Source organism: Calonectris borealis, chromosome 3 (genome assembly GCF_964195595.1).
Source record: "Calonectris borealis chromosome 3, bCalBor7.hap1.2, whole genome shotgun sequence".
Lineage (NCBI taxonomy): Eukaryota > Metazoa > Chordata > Aves > Procellariiformes > Procellariidae > Calonectris > Calonectris borealis.
Window position 1 is genome coordinate 6380254 of NC_134314.1, and position 15343 is coordinate 6395596.

At 40.8% G+C, this 15343-nt stretch overlaps 1 protein-coding gene across 2 annotated transcripts in view; it reads right to left on the bottom strand.

Moving 5' to 3' along the window:
- SUPT3H (SPT3 homolog, SAGA and STAGA complex component) overlaps positions 1–8520 on the bottom strand; it is a 283468-nt gene extending 274948 nt beyond the window's left edge. Inside the window, exon 1 of one of the 2 annotated variants that reach the window (XM_075144901.1) lies at positions 8382–8520. The gene's annotated coding sequence lies outside the window, so the exon portion shown is untranslated. Of the gene's footprint in view, positions 1–8221 lie in introns of both variants that reach the window. The other variant, XM_075144900.1, reaches the window with a different exon arrangement.
- Between the last annotated feature and the right edge of the window lie 6823 nt (positions 8521–15343).

Consider the following 15343-nt stretch of genomic DNA (forward strand, 5'->3'; position numbering starts at 1 on the left):
GTACCCAGGAACAGCCGAAAGATTTGGAAATTTATACGTGTTTTACTGTTCATTATTTAATTGGGACTGATTACAATTCGTTTTAGTAGCTATATATTTATATCCAATATCACAGCATCAATATTCCAAAATATAAATTAACACACTGTAAATTCTATATTTTACCCAGACCCTAGAGAAGGTAGTTAGGTGAACGCCTCAGTTAATACTTTCTAAAACAGCTGTAGAAAAAAATCCTGAGACATACCAATCATATGTGCCTTAAAGTTTAAAAACTGAATAACATAAAAGGACTTAAGTTTTTTTTAAGCTTTTTTTTTTTTTAAACTACTACATCATTTAAAGCATATGCCTTTGTTTTGTTTTGTTTTTTAAATCCAGGGCAGACATTTTGCTTTATCTATGAGGTTCTGTTCTGCTAATTTATGAAGCATTCTCCCAAAATTCCACACAATTCCATAGTTGCCTCCTTACAGTAATATTTGTGATTCATGCATGTCCTATTTTGGAGTAAATACTTTTTAAGGTTCCTGCCCTCCAAGTGGACAAGAACAGTTTAATTAAAAAAACTTGGAGGGCTGTACATCTGTATAAGTATCAGTAAGTTTGAGAGCTGAAAGCTTATCAGCTACTGCTTCACTAAAAACTTGTTTTTCCTATTGCAACCAAACGATTTAACTTTCAAATCAAGCAGGTGTATAGCATTTTCTTGACATAAAAAACCAACAGCTTGTCAGGCTTCATCAGACCCTTTACAATAATTACTTCCACAGCCCATGTTTTGTTTGATGGTTTAGATAATTAACTTCTTTACACATCAAAGTCCCATCGTCCGTATGTTCTATTTCCTTTCTTCCGGACATTAAAAAAAAAAAAATCATTCAAAAGCAGAAGCACTCTCAAATCAATTTTCTTCAATAAGTACAGCTAACATGGAACTGAAAAGCCTACTGTAATCTTCAATGGGTCAATATTCTGTATTTGTTTTAGCTCCGAACTGAAATGCAGCTGTTTGCCATATTCTACAAAATGAATTCAGATGTTCAGATTAGGTCACAGATTATTTCAGCATGCCATATTTTAATCATGAACTCTAGCAAGGAGAAGATAACTTCTGATTAACACTATTTGGACTAGTAATTATGAGTTCCTATCCAAATAGGTCCAGCTTTTACAAATTCTTTTCCCATAAGTAAAATATTGCAATCAAACGTATAATAAAAAATATAGCTTAAAAGGTATATATAAAAACATTAATATAAATATTTAAAAGCATCTACTGTAATCTCAATGTCTTTTACATTAAAGAGTCACAACAGAAAACGCTACTTGTTCCATATGAATCAGCAGAATAAGAGAGTTCTCCGCTGAGGGAAACAAATTCTGTCATTTCTTGTCAAGTATAGGCCCATCCTTCTCACCAAGGTCCGATACCCGGGCAGACTTTCACTTCATAGCCATCCTTCATATCCATATCCACTCGGAAATTACCAAGCAATACTAACTCACATTGGTGGCTGTCCAATCAATACGCCATCTGTATAATCCATCTATTTATTCAAGATCCAGTTGAGAGACATGTAAGAATGGAAATTCTACTGCTCCTAGAACTTGAATTTAATATCCAGGCTATACGTCTAGCCCATAACTGTAGAGCACCAAATCCCCAAGCTATTTCATATCATTTGGGAGATACATAAGCAGTCTTAAAATACACACACAGACACAGTCAACACCTCCGCCTTTTGAAACACTACTGAAATACTTCCACCAACCACCAATGCCAAAATGTCACACAATGATCTAAGAGAAGGGTGCATCCAAACAGTCACTACAGAACAGTCCTCCAATATATCTGTCCAATAGTTGATCTAAACTCAATCAGGAAGAGCAAACATTAATATTACTACAGCTTTCACTTCACAAAAAAAAAAAAAAAGACCTAAGTCTAGACTGGGTCAGTTTAAAACAGAAGTGGAGTCTCACAGATTTTATCGGATGTCTCTTTTACAGGCCAAAGAAGGTGCAGAATTACCCAAAAAAGCAGTGTCCCTGCATAAGTTTTTATGTTAAATAAAACATTAGAGTAGAATTTACTGTTATGACGACTTAATTCATCAAACATACATCTGATGTGGTTACTGCATCAGCCCTCTTTTCTTGCCTTTCGTAAATACATTTTGCATATAACCTGAAATAATGCAAAAATTTAAAGACTGACATATTTTCATTTATATAAACCCAAACAAAACAGGAAGGAAATAAAAGCCAAGATAACTATGAATTAACAAAAAATTAAAATTAATGCTTTTGTTTTCACACCCTCTACTTCAGAGTAATTAGATTAACTAGTCTGTTACCACTGAGTATTTTACTGCATGCATGGCCCCACCAGCAGCAAGAGAGTATAAGATAACACTCTTATAAGACCGGAGATGTAAGAACTTCATTAACTACAGGAAATACAGATTTTTGTTAGTGCACTTCTTTTAAAAAACAAAAACACAACCATAAATCTTGTCAGACACATGCAAGACTAGCTTTCTAAGTGTATGCTCAAAATTATAAAAAAAAAAAAAAAAAGAAAGAAAAAAAGAAAGTTAAAAAACCCAATAACCCATAACCAAATTCTGGTATATTGTTTTGCTCATCACCCACTCCCCCAGTAGCATGGAATAACTGAAAATTAAAACACTAGAGTATTAAGTCCTTAAGTTCTCCTGAGCTATCCACAAGAAGGCTGGAACTAAGAAACACCCTAAAGGGTCTCAGATAAGCACAATGCATGGATGACCTAGATTTTACAACAAAATAATGATTCAAAATGTATAATGAAACTCCTTTATCATCCCCTAACCCGTTCAGGTCCAAAAAATCAGCTTCTTGTGTAACAGTTAATTGCTTATAGGCAATAAGATAACTTCCACATTCCATAAACATGGCCTCTTAAAAGCCAAGCAGATAAAGCAAAGGCACAAACTTTCAAGGAACAGCCAGACCAAATCCAGGATTAGAAGCAATCTGTGGGCAGGCAGTGACACATGTGCATCAGGTCTGCACACAATAATATTGTTCAAAGCTAGGGATGCAATCTCAGCTTTCTTTCATTTTTTAATTAATTAACAAGTATCACAAAGTGGAATGCATGCACAATTCATGCTAAGGATAACACATTACATCTGCTACTGCTGCTTCCATTTATTACCTGATAGACTAGATGCTTATGAGTTTATTTTAAAGTAAATACCAGAAAGAAATATTCATCTTATAGCTGTCAATGCACAGCCCAGCTTTCACCACCCAGACAAGCATCTCATCTTTAACTGTGACACTCTCTCTTGGAATGAAACATGCTTGGAATGCGCACGCAAATATAAGGAATACAACTGAACATCATTTCCCCCTTTCCATTTATAAGGCAACTCAGTCATTCATTCCCATTTAGAAGTTACAGAAGAAACATGCATGTCTCATAACAAAGGGTAAAACAAATTTTCAAATACATGTAAGCATAGATTTTTGGTCCAAAGAATAAAATGCATCTTATCGATTTTATCTTTAAAACTGTCCTGTTCCACATCCCTGGAGATAAAGTAATCTTTAATGTTCATGTCTACATCTCATAAGAAAGTATCTTTATGCATTAACTTTACCGAAGGCCTTAAATGAAAGCAGTAAACAAGCACAAATCTCACTGACTATGCAGGGAAAGAAAAGTCACTAACCAACTACAGACTAAAGCACAACCTTCTGACTCTATTCTGCGTAACAACCACTGTATTTTACTTAAAATTACTCTGCATGTCCTCATATTTTAAGCTATTATTTGTCCATCCATGAGTTAGACATGACAGTTATTTAAGCCTCTTCTGAAACAGACCACAGAATGGTCTGGACTACTGAAAGAATATTAATACACAGATGTAACTATTTTATTTGAGATTGAGAAACATACAGCATAATCTTACATGAGGTATGCCTCCACATCTGGAGATGTTTACAAACACTTCTCATAGTTTCTAACTCAAGTCTAATCAGAGCTCTGTCCTTCCCCAGAAGCGATTTATTTATTTTTAACCAAGAAAGCAGGGAAAATTAATCTAATGTATACGCCCACCTCCCTCTGAACTGAACGTGCAGCACTTTTTGCAGAACTCCATGCCACATTTGACAGTTAATGGCACTGCAAATTAAGCACCAATGACTTTTTTCTTCCCTCCTAAAAATGCTTTAACAAAACAGTGTAAAGATCAGACAACCTGTAACTAACAGCAAAGTTTCCATAGCTTCCAGAATCTGGCTCCTGTAACCGTAACTTTGTTTGGACTAGCAATTATTTTCTCAAAATGCATTATTTTAGCAATATTCTGAATCTTCCATACCAATTATTTAATAATCAGATAGACATGCAATTTAGCGACCATGACCTTCCCGCAGTAACCACTGACAATTTTCAGTGAAGGAAACATAATGTGTGCTTGCAAGTCTTGTGATAAAAAATGGCTTCAAAACATTGGGAACTTACATACTTGGCTCCAGCATGCAAAGATGAACAGACCCCAACCTGTAACTTACTCAGTATTTTGCTTTTTCTGAAGAGTAAAACATTTCTATATGCACATGCAGACGTCATGTAAGCTTTACTGCTCATTTGCCAACAAGAAAATCCATTAGTCATGATGGTTCTCATCTACCTTTAGTTCCATCCAAAGTAACTTAAAATTTAAGGTTTCATTAATGCGGCTGGACTCTCTGTAAGTTTACCCTCTTCTTACCATTACCTTTAAACTATACTTTCCTGGGTATAATTTCGCCCTCTAGACCTTCACCTGCCTTCATCTGTTCAACTCCTTTCAAAATGGCATTATCTTCCCAACCTATCACACTGATTGCATCGATCCTCCTCCTCTCACATCACCCTGAGCTGTGTTTAGTACACTACTTGAAATACAATTAAAATCATTTCATAATATAGTTCCACCCTGACCTTAACTGAACATTCTGGCATATCACGGATTTTCTACTTTGCCCCATTGCTGCCCTCAAGTTAGGGTACCAATGTATGTATCAAAAATTCCTAATCAAGAATGACTAGCCAAATACATAGCTGAGATTATAAGAATTTTCTCCAATTTTTATTTTTGAGCCGTTCCTCTCCTTTCCGAAATCACTGCTTGCCATTGTAAGTCTAAATCCTCTAGAGCAGAAAATGTTTACCTCCATTGTTGCTTATTTGCACAACACCTAGCACAAGGAAAACTACAGGAAAAACAGCTACAGCTTTAATATAAATTACAACCATGAACATTAGCTCTTAAGAAGTAGGTCTAACAGTAAGTCAGTAACATGCAGGACACCAACCCTTTTCAGAGATCTCACAGTCACAGATGATGTCCAATTCTTGTATTCTTGTTTACTTGAAAATACACATTTTTCTTCGCTACTTAAGCACATGATTTTTAAAAGCACTTAACATTGGACAGCTGTATTGATAATTCTTATGATTTACCTCAGAGACATTAGCAAGTGTTAGGCCAATACCCAGGTTCTTCAAATCACCTCTTCCATACAAGCTCTTGGCCTCTTTTTACTATTACTGTTACTTCTTCTGTGACAGTTTAAGGAGCTGTGTAAACCAGAAACTTTGCAGTTGACTCTGTGAATGTCTGATTGTAATCAAACGTAATACTTCAAACGTATGCAAAATACAGGGGTAGAGAATAGCCAAAAATTATTTATAAATAGAAATTTATTCTGGCATTAGCTTGTAAATGAATACGTACTGAGATTACTTCAAATTAATAATGACTACACGTAGCACTATGAATGCCAAGTATCTGAAGCACAGATTACAGATCTAATCAATATCATTTTCAGTACCTTTGACATGCAGTTTTCCGATCAGCTCCAGATAAGTTCTTAACTGAGTCACCACTGCCTGGTTCCATGAGAACATAGGCCTAACTAGTTTCCTTTTCTTTACATACTTCGTGTATCTACACATTTCACAATTGCAACAAGAGCATCAACTCAATTAGTTTCTATGGTATAATTACACTGCTGGGGTTTGGCCTCATGCCTTAAAACACCCTTGCAATAATGACCTAGAAAGACACTGTCTAGCTGGTCTCACTGCTTGAGGGCATCACATCAGAACGGCAATAACAACGTGAACAGTCTTGAGTGTTACTCTAGACTATTATATGTAAGTAATTCTTAAAACACTTGTAACTTACTAAATTACAGCTTGCTTATGCTGACAAGTTACTAATTGACTAATCAAATTTCAGACAGCTCCATTCTATGTTATTCAAAATTGAGCCCATGAGAGTAATTCAGTTGGTTATGACACTCAGAGGCTTAGCAAATAATCTAAAGGCTACTGAATCCTGTTAAACCTTAAGCAATGTTTCCAAATCCATATATTTGAAAATCACAAGTAAAATGCCAGTAAAGCATAGAAGGATTTCTTGTTTACTTCTCAGAGACGTGACTTTGAGTTTTTCCTCCTGCCTTTTTAGCATACTCTGGTTAGACCTCAAGCTCTTCTTCAGAATCATCACAGCTAAAAATTTCTTTATCTAAATGAAACCTAACATTTTCACACTGTCACAATACTCACAGAGATGGGGCTTTCAGAAAACCATAAATAAATATTGTTACAGTTGGAAATGCTACTTTTAACATCAGTATTCCCATCTACACAGCAACAATACACAGGACAAAGAGGAACCAACATAGAGTAAAATCTGATTTGCATATTACCAACATGCAAATACGAGCCTGTGCAAAGTCCACCAAAGTTAATAGAAAGACTGACACTGCCTTCCATTGTTGGATCTGACCAACAATGAAGAAAGATATGCAAAAAGGGAGAAAAAGAAGGTGCACTGCACCCTGCCAAGTAAGTTAGCACTGCACCCAGTGCCTTAAGCCAAAGGGAAAGAGAGGCCTGTACCAAGAAAGAGAATGATGTGGGAGTTAGATCAAAGACTTCAAAAGAAAATTTAAGCGTATCACCAACACTACTGCAAACCTTGAAACAGATTCACTCTTAGAAAATCAAATGTCTCACAATAAATCATTAATACTAATGCTGTACAGCAAATTTGGTTGTCCGCAATGTCAGGTTCTTACCTCCCCTTCACATACACGGTAATAAATATTTTGCATGTACATTGTGCTCTGCATTCATAGACTGCAAAGCACTCATTTGTATAATTTCTAGGAACTTACAAGCAGTTGATTTGTACATAGGACATATAAAAATATAGTTAATAAGTGGCAAAACCACTTAAAGCCTACATAGAGAAGTATTCTTCTCAACTAGCTGTTATTCCTAGGTTTTTAGCATGTACCAGTAATTTCTGTAAGGACTAATAATTTCTATAAGCAATATTACAGGATTCCTATTAATAAACCGCCACGCTTGTTTGTGCAAAATAAATAAAATCCACTTCCTCCAGAGAAAAATTACAAACTACTGACACTTCACAGCATCAGAGCAACAAGAAGGAATCAATAATACCCAACAGTACATGGCATACTGCAGGCCAAAGCCTGGCCTCCGACACATAATTTTAAGTCTACAATTAAAAAAAAAAGTTCTAGAAACACCTTCAAGATTAGTCTCAAGACAACAAAACAAACAGGGCAGGGTCCAATGTGTGTAACACCACCGCAGGCCACAAGAAAACCGACGCAAGAGCGAAACATGGCAAAAGCTGCTCACTGCAACCTCCCAGCAGCGAGTAACCCCAGGTCTAGCGCTTCCACCCAAAATCGCAGGGTTAGGAGGCTGCAGAGCTGGGAGCGAGCTGGCGGCCGGGTACCAGGCTCCATTGCTGCCTGGGCCGAAGGCAGGGCCACTTCCCAGCATCTTGGCTTCGATACCAGAGCGAAATGGCTTTAATGCGGAGGAGCCCCTTGGCAAGGCTGCCGGCCGCATACCCCCGTGCCGGTTACGCTTCGCACGCTGCTGCTCATCTCTGGCCAGCGCGACCTACGAAACGCAAAACCGCGAACATAGATGGGAGTTAGCAGAAGCCCCCGCACCCACAGGCACCCCCCCGCCGCCCCCTCCCGCCAAGCAGCGCTTCACAGGTATCGCTGACTGGAACACCCGCGAGCTTAGCATTTCCGAAGGCCCCAAAAAATGAGCAGCCTTAGCTAAGTTAGTTAGCAGCAACACACTAATTGCGTGCCCTCGCTGGTGACTCACTCAAAGGCTCACCCCCGGGGATGGATGAGGAGGAGGAGGAGGAGGCTGAGGTGTGCAGGGGAGGAAGGACGGAAGGAGCAGCCTGGCTTGGTGGTGCCCAGTTTCCCCCCACCCCGTGTGCGGCTATCCGAAAGGGGAAAGCGAGGGGCAGGAACTGAACCTCGTCCCTTCCCCTCCACGCGCTGCCTGGACCGAGGCAAGAAACGAGGGGGACGAAAAACGGCGGCCTCTCTCCCCCCGCCCCGCCGCTGCCGCCACAGCAGCTGCGGCTCCGGCACTCAGGCGCGCACGCTGCGAGGGGGGGGTAAAATGGCGCCGCCCGCGGCGGGGAGGGGCCGGTTCCGCCACACACCGGCCGCGGCGCGCCGCCGCCTCCATCTGCTGTGTGGCAGCCGCGGCCTCCCAGGGCGAGGGGTGGAGCCGGGGCGAGGCGGGGCTCGCCGCCTCTTCCTGCCCGCCGCCGCCGCCGCCGCCGCCGCCGCCGCCGCTGCTCCCCTCAGCCCGCTCTCCCCGGCCCGCCTCCCGCAGGTGCTGCCTGGCGGCTGAGGGGAGGGCCCGGGCGGCCGCGACCATCCTTCCCCCTCAGCGCCGGGGTGGCGATAAGAGGCCTCAGGGCTGCTCCGGGTGCTGAAAACCGGGAAGGGTATGGGGAGAGCAGGCGGCATCCCCCGTAGCAGGGCGGGTGTGCGCTTACACAGGTGTCTGGCCTCAGCGCACGTACCAGCGCACCCTCGTCTCTGCAGCTACAGCGCTGCAGAGGTGTTTGAAAATAGGACGGTGTTTCCCCCTCGCTGCGTAAAATAGCTATCTGTGTACATTTTTACTCGTGGAAACACCAGTGGATCCCTAATGCAACATAGCAAGTTGTACTACTTCAACCGTACCGGGGTGGTTAAGTGTATCGGGGTGGTTTAAATACCTTCCATCTATAAGCAGGGCCTGTGTTTTCCCTCTCTTCCCTGGCAATGGCGGCTTTCCTCTTCCCGTGTCCTGTCAGCTCAACAGGTTGGTAGGGAAGGGCACGACTAGGCGAGCTGGAGCTTTTAACCTACCTTTCCTTTCTTCTTTTAAACTTTTCTTTCTTCAACACCTCCGAATTGGAGGGTTTTGTGAGTTCAGCTCGGTCGTTCCACTCATCTGCCAGTACACGCTCAGGTTTGTTAGGAGACGGGCTGGTTTGTACCATGGTATAAACTGGAATTAAGAAATGTGACCAACAGAGGTAAATGGAGTAACTGTTAGTGCGTTCTTCACCACATATGCAAAAATCTTGCATTTCTTGAAGGTTTGCAGGGTGTATTACTTCCAAAGTTACGGTCTGTCTTTTGTTTTGCCCTTCTCAGTCCATCTTTAATTCAAATTCCTGCCTGCACACTGAACAGTATCCATATTATTTCTACTACAATTCGTTCTAAGAAACTGACAGCTTAAAGACTTTGTAATTTTATGTACATCATAGCATTTTACTTCTCTTTTTTTGAGGGATAAGAAAAGGAGAAAGGAGGAAGCTCTGGCAACCACTGCAATGTTCTTAACGCTCTAGGGGCCATCAGCTTATTTGAAAGTCATCTTATTTTCTGCCTTTTTCCCTTAGCTTCCTTCTGCTACCCTTTTTTTTTTTTTTTTTTTTTTTGGCTACCATTCACTCCCCGTCCTTCTTACTACTTCATGTAAACCCCCTATCAGTCCCCTTCCCATTCCCACCTCCCACGTCAGCTTCAGAAAGACGAGGCGATCCTGCTGCTCGCTGCCGAGCGCCGCCAGCCTCTCTCCCTTCTGCTGTTGCTTATGATTATGAAAGTAAAGCTGATACCAGGCCACTGACAGCAACAGGGCAAAACACCGAGCAGCTAAGATAATCTCCTGGAGAACAAGGGGCTTCACGCTGCTGATTCGTGCACGCACAGCAAAGTCTAGTTATTGCTGTGAGGAGGATGGCCTGATCTGTTCCCTCCTGTTAAACATTTTAAAACACCTGGGCAACCTAAAGCAGGGTTATTGAGAATCAAGCAGGGTTAAAAGAGAATCAAAGCATTCTGTCAAGTTATGAAAGGTACTGCAGTCTTCCTTGAGGCGACTCAAAGTTTTTAGCCAAATTCTGTGATTTGCCAAAACTTTACATTAAACTGAGGAAGGCAAGGCAGCATATTGCTGACATTTCTATATGTACCATGCATATCTTTACATATATCAGAATTGGTAGGACAGACTAATAGGAAAACATGGAAAATAGAGAAAATACTATGCCAATTCCATATGGTAATTTTTATAAGGAAATTACAGGGATAATATGGTTGAGCATGTCGAATGTGAATTACATAATTTCCAGGAGCTTGAACAGAGGCAGTGTGACTTGGTGAGGTGCCTGAAAAAGCACTGACAGAACATTTTCTGACAAATTTTGTTGCTGTGCAAAACCCTTTTGCCCGCAGTGAGAGGTTACCAGCTCAGAAGTGATTGAAGTTAGTGCCTGATGATGAGCTGGGCTGATGAAAGAACATTCCCTCTGTTGCCGCTTCTGTAGGTGATAACTCCTGGCAGAGTAATTGAGCAAGACAGATACTTACAGGCTATGGAATCTTAAATCTATACAAAAAAAATTTACTAGAAGGCAGGAGGAAAGAGGACAGGAGCACAATGTCCCTTCTAGTACTGGCGTTATTGTTGGTAAAAGTGCAGTGGCTGCTCCCTACTTGAGTCTGAATTCTTACTATACTTCACAGACAGGAAAAAAAACTGAGCAAGTTTTTGTTATGCATTATACAGAACCAAAAAAGGGCACATGCAAAATTATTTTCCCTTTTCAGGTCACCTTTCAGATTGTAAGGTCATTATAAACTGTCTCAGCACTTTTGCAAACTGGAGTCTGCTCAAACCATAATGCTTACAAAGTTTCACTTTGAATAGGCCTGATTTTCTCTGTCATTTGTTTTCACTTTTTATTTCTCTGCAGAACATAAAAAGTCAGAAAAAGATTTTATTTTCCCCTACATAGCATATAATTTACATCAATCATCCCAGGAGGTCAGTACCACTGGGGTGTCATTTAAATACAATGAATATAAAGTAATGAAGCTCTTGCTGGAGTGGATGGCCACAATTCTCAGAGAAAGAGAGAGAGAGAGTTTCCAAAGCATGTGGAGAAAACACAACGGGAGACCGAGTGAATTCATCACACCACAAAAATGTCTCCATCCTGTCGACAAAGTCATTAAAGGAAAATGAACCATTGTTACTCTAGACGCTTGCATTCCTTTGGCATAATAACCTCAGTATAGAAGCATTGGTGCAAGGAGAATTTGCACACACAAGAGAAAAAAAAAAATTAATCTATTTAAAAAAAAAAGAAAGTATCCAGATTATGTAATGAAAGAAATCCTCCATGCTCCAAAGAAGAGACGGAGCCTCTGCAGAAGCCACAACTAATAAGGAACCGTATGCAGCGGTACAGGGCGGTTTCTTTTCCTCCTGCCAACAAGTCAAAGTAAATGCCAACACGGACAATTCTTTTCAGATAACCCACAAATGATGTTCTCCTTTAATTACACAAATGTTTCTACCCTTTGCTGATCCATAGCCATCCTGGTTTTTAAGTTCCCTTGTTGAGATTGTCCCAGTACCATTTCCCTTTTCATATTCATTTACTTCCAATAATTTTTTCAGTCCCCATTAAAGCAATCTGTGAGGAATGCAGGGATTAGAAAGGTTTGCTGTGTTCAATTTTATTTAATTCTTTGGCAAAGGGTGTCCAAATAAGGGAAAGTGTCACGTGTCTGCAGTAAATCATAGCATATACCAGTTTCAGAAAACAGATTGTACTTCTGTGGATCCCTCAAGGAAATACCACTTTAAAGCAAACCACCATGCAACCCCTGGTAAAAAAGGCAGCATTAGAAAGCTGCAGCAGAAATCCCTCCTTTTATTATAAATTATTCCATGGTATGGCAAAGTCCTGTTTACTATACTAATTAAAACAGAAACACGCTAATTAAATTATCACTTTTATTGTCAAAACCATATAGGAATACAATACATAGAAATACATAGATTACATTAATTATTTTTTTAATACAAAAGCACTACATAGATTTAAGCAAATACTGAAAGGGAAATCTGTCCGTCATTTATTTTTAGCAACTGCACTGGAACAGGGAGCCTACTCAAAAATAGCAGAGCGCTACTGAGGAAACACATGCCAGCGAACACCAAATCATACCTGTTAATTACAACAAATACGCTCGCAGACAACAGCAAGCATGCTATTTATCCATCGTTTACAGCCACTGAAGTGTAGGGAAGTGAATTGGTTTGCTGGCAAATGTTCCAATTAATTGGGCGTGCTATTTATTAGGGTGCTGATTAAAGTGTACTCTGCAATATAATAGTCGAGCATAAAGTTGCCAACTCTTATTCACTCCTGGCTCATACGGATGAAAGCAGGAGAGTAGACTAGCGCAATATGAAAATAATGACGTATTCTGTGCCAAAATGGATTTAAGGCAATTCCAATGCCTGGAAATTAAAGACCTGGAGAAACAGAATTAGGTAGCATCATGATCTTGAAGATAGAAGTTTGTGCTGTGTAATCCAGTTGTGACCAAGAACTTCAATCTGTAATAGTCATTTTGCACACGTATTAACACTCCGCTCGGAAGCCAACACCATAGGCACACCCTTAAGTAAGCAGCATACAAGTGAAATAGAAAATACGATAAAAGCAGAGTTTTGTTCCTGACTGATCCTTTTCCCAGCCACGTACTCCTTCAGCCTCTCCAGTCAACTGCCCTAACTGAGACCATAGCTTAAATAAGGCTGGTTTGTTGTACGCTATTCAAAACCATGGCTTCCACAAATGAGGTTGGGAGTTTCCACACACAATCAAGGAAACTTATGCTAATAATTGTAGATATTATCTGAAGTAACGCTTGAGGTTTGATCTCAACCAAGATAACCACCAGAGCAAACCAAAATCATGATTTGTACCGGCAAAGAATTTCTTGGTCCTGGATCATTCTTAACTTACCTTGTTAGCACTGATGCAAGAGCTGGATAGAAGGCCCAGCTGGGCATGGTTATTAATGAACTTAAAAACCTGCGCATGCTTTTGTTCCTGCCTACTTCCTACAATGGTCACAGCATTTTGGCAACATAGAATCATAGAATCATAGAATCATACAGGTTGGAAAAGACCTCTAAGATCATCGTGTCCAACCGTCAACCCAACACACCATGCCCACTACACCATGTCCCTAAGGGCCTCATCTACATGTCTTTTAAATACCTTCAGGGATGGTGACTCAACCACTTCCCTGGGCAGCCTGTTCCAAGGCCTGACCACTCTTTCAGTAAAGAAATTTCTCCTAATGTTCAATCTAAACCTCCCTTGGTGCAACTTGAGGCCATTTGCTCTTGTCCTATCGGTAGTTACTTGGCAGAAGAGACCAACCCCCACCTCACTACAACCTCCTTTCAGGTAGTTGTAGAGCGCGATAAGGTCTCCCCTCAGCCTCCTCTTCTGCAGGCTAAACAACCCCAGTTCCCTCAGCCGCTCCTCATAAGGCTTGTGCTCCAGGCCCTTCACCAGCTTCATTGCCCTTCTCTGGACACGCTCCAGCACCTCCATGTCCTTCTTGTAGTGAGGGGCCCAAAACTGAACACAGTATTCGAAGTGCGGCCTCACCAGTGCCAAGTACAACATCCTGCATTGCGCCTCTATAGCCAGAGATATTCAAGGGTGACCTCTATGATTAGAGAGCTCCAGCCAAAAGGCTCTAACAATAGAAATTAAGTCTTGGTGCAGAGTCTTTCTTATGAAGCTGACTGTGCCAAAAAAACATGCAACTCTGAAAAGAGCACCCTAGATGTTCTGGTCAACTAAAAACGAGAGCAGTAAAGAGGAGGCAAAGCTCCAATTCTCCCAAGCAAGGGAAACAGCCAACATTAGTAGCCAGAGACTCCTCTAGCTAGGGAGCAGGTAGCAGCTTTAGCTGAACATTGTCCATATGGATCTCAAGGAACTCACTGAAGCAAAACTTCAGGAGAGTTTTATCACCCACGTAATCACACCTGCCCATTACTCTTGCTTTCCTTCCTGCCACCATTTAACTGAGATCACCGCACTGCACAAAATGCACGACCAACGTAGCTTAACCCTGGCTGAACCAAAAGCGTAGTGATTACTCTAACAACAGTATATATTCTGGCAACTACGACATCAGGAGTAGGTTTCAATTTCAGGTGCAGTCACTTAAAATTAAGTGTCTACATGTGGGCTGTGTTTCAGTTCCCATTATAGTCAATGGAAACCCAGTCAACACGGTCAGTGCAGGCAAGACACCGATTCAGTTCATCTGAAAGTAGACACCTAAGTCTGGTCAGTAGACTTGCTCTCTAGAAGCCACTGACGCATTTACTGGGGCTGAGTTTAGCTATCTGTGTCAAGTACTCTGAGCTATGTTGTCTGGCCTCCATCTGCCTTTCCAAAGGGTAAAGGGCCTCACGTAGGGCCTGACTCATGTGCCAGCCCCATGGTGATTTCGTAGGTAGCCCAAGGCATCCGTAATGGCACTAGAGACTTAATTTTAGGCAAGTGAATTGAGCCTTAGATCACTATTGAGTATAATGGCAGCTTAAACAGCCAGCTTAAATGTAAACATTTACATTGTAGATAACCAAATTTAGGTGTCTGAACCGGGAACCCAGCTCTCCTCCAGCTGTCATTTGTCCAAGGAAAATAACATGTACATATAGTTATTGTTTACTTATATTAGATATACAAATTGGAGTATTATGTTGCTTGCAGAAAATTTGCAGGTTTCTGAATCCTTTGTATCCTTAACAAAAATACATCTGGGGTCATTTTGCCATGGAAAGCAGGTGGGATCCTCAGGTTAACCATTTCCAAATGACATGTTTAGGTTATTATGGACTCCTGTGATAAGCCTTTGAAAGATAGGTGTGAATTAACCAGAACACTGAGCTTCCCTCTGCAGAGGAAATGTAAGCAGAGAACATTAGTTCTTTTCGGATTGCATATTAATATAATGAAATTTTCCAGAATCAGTCCATTCAAAACAGTAATTTCGTGAAATATAGGAATAGTGCCAGGAATTTGCATCAAAT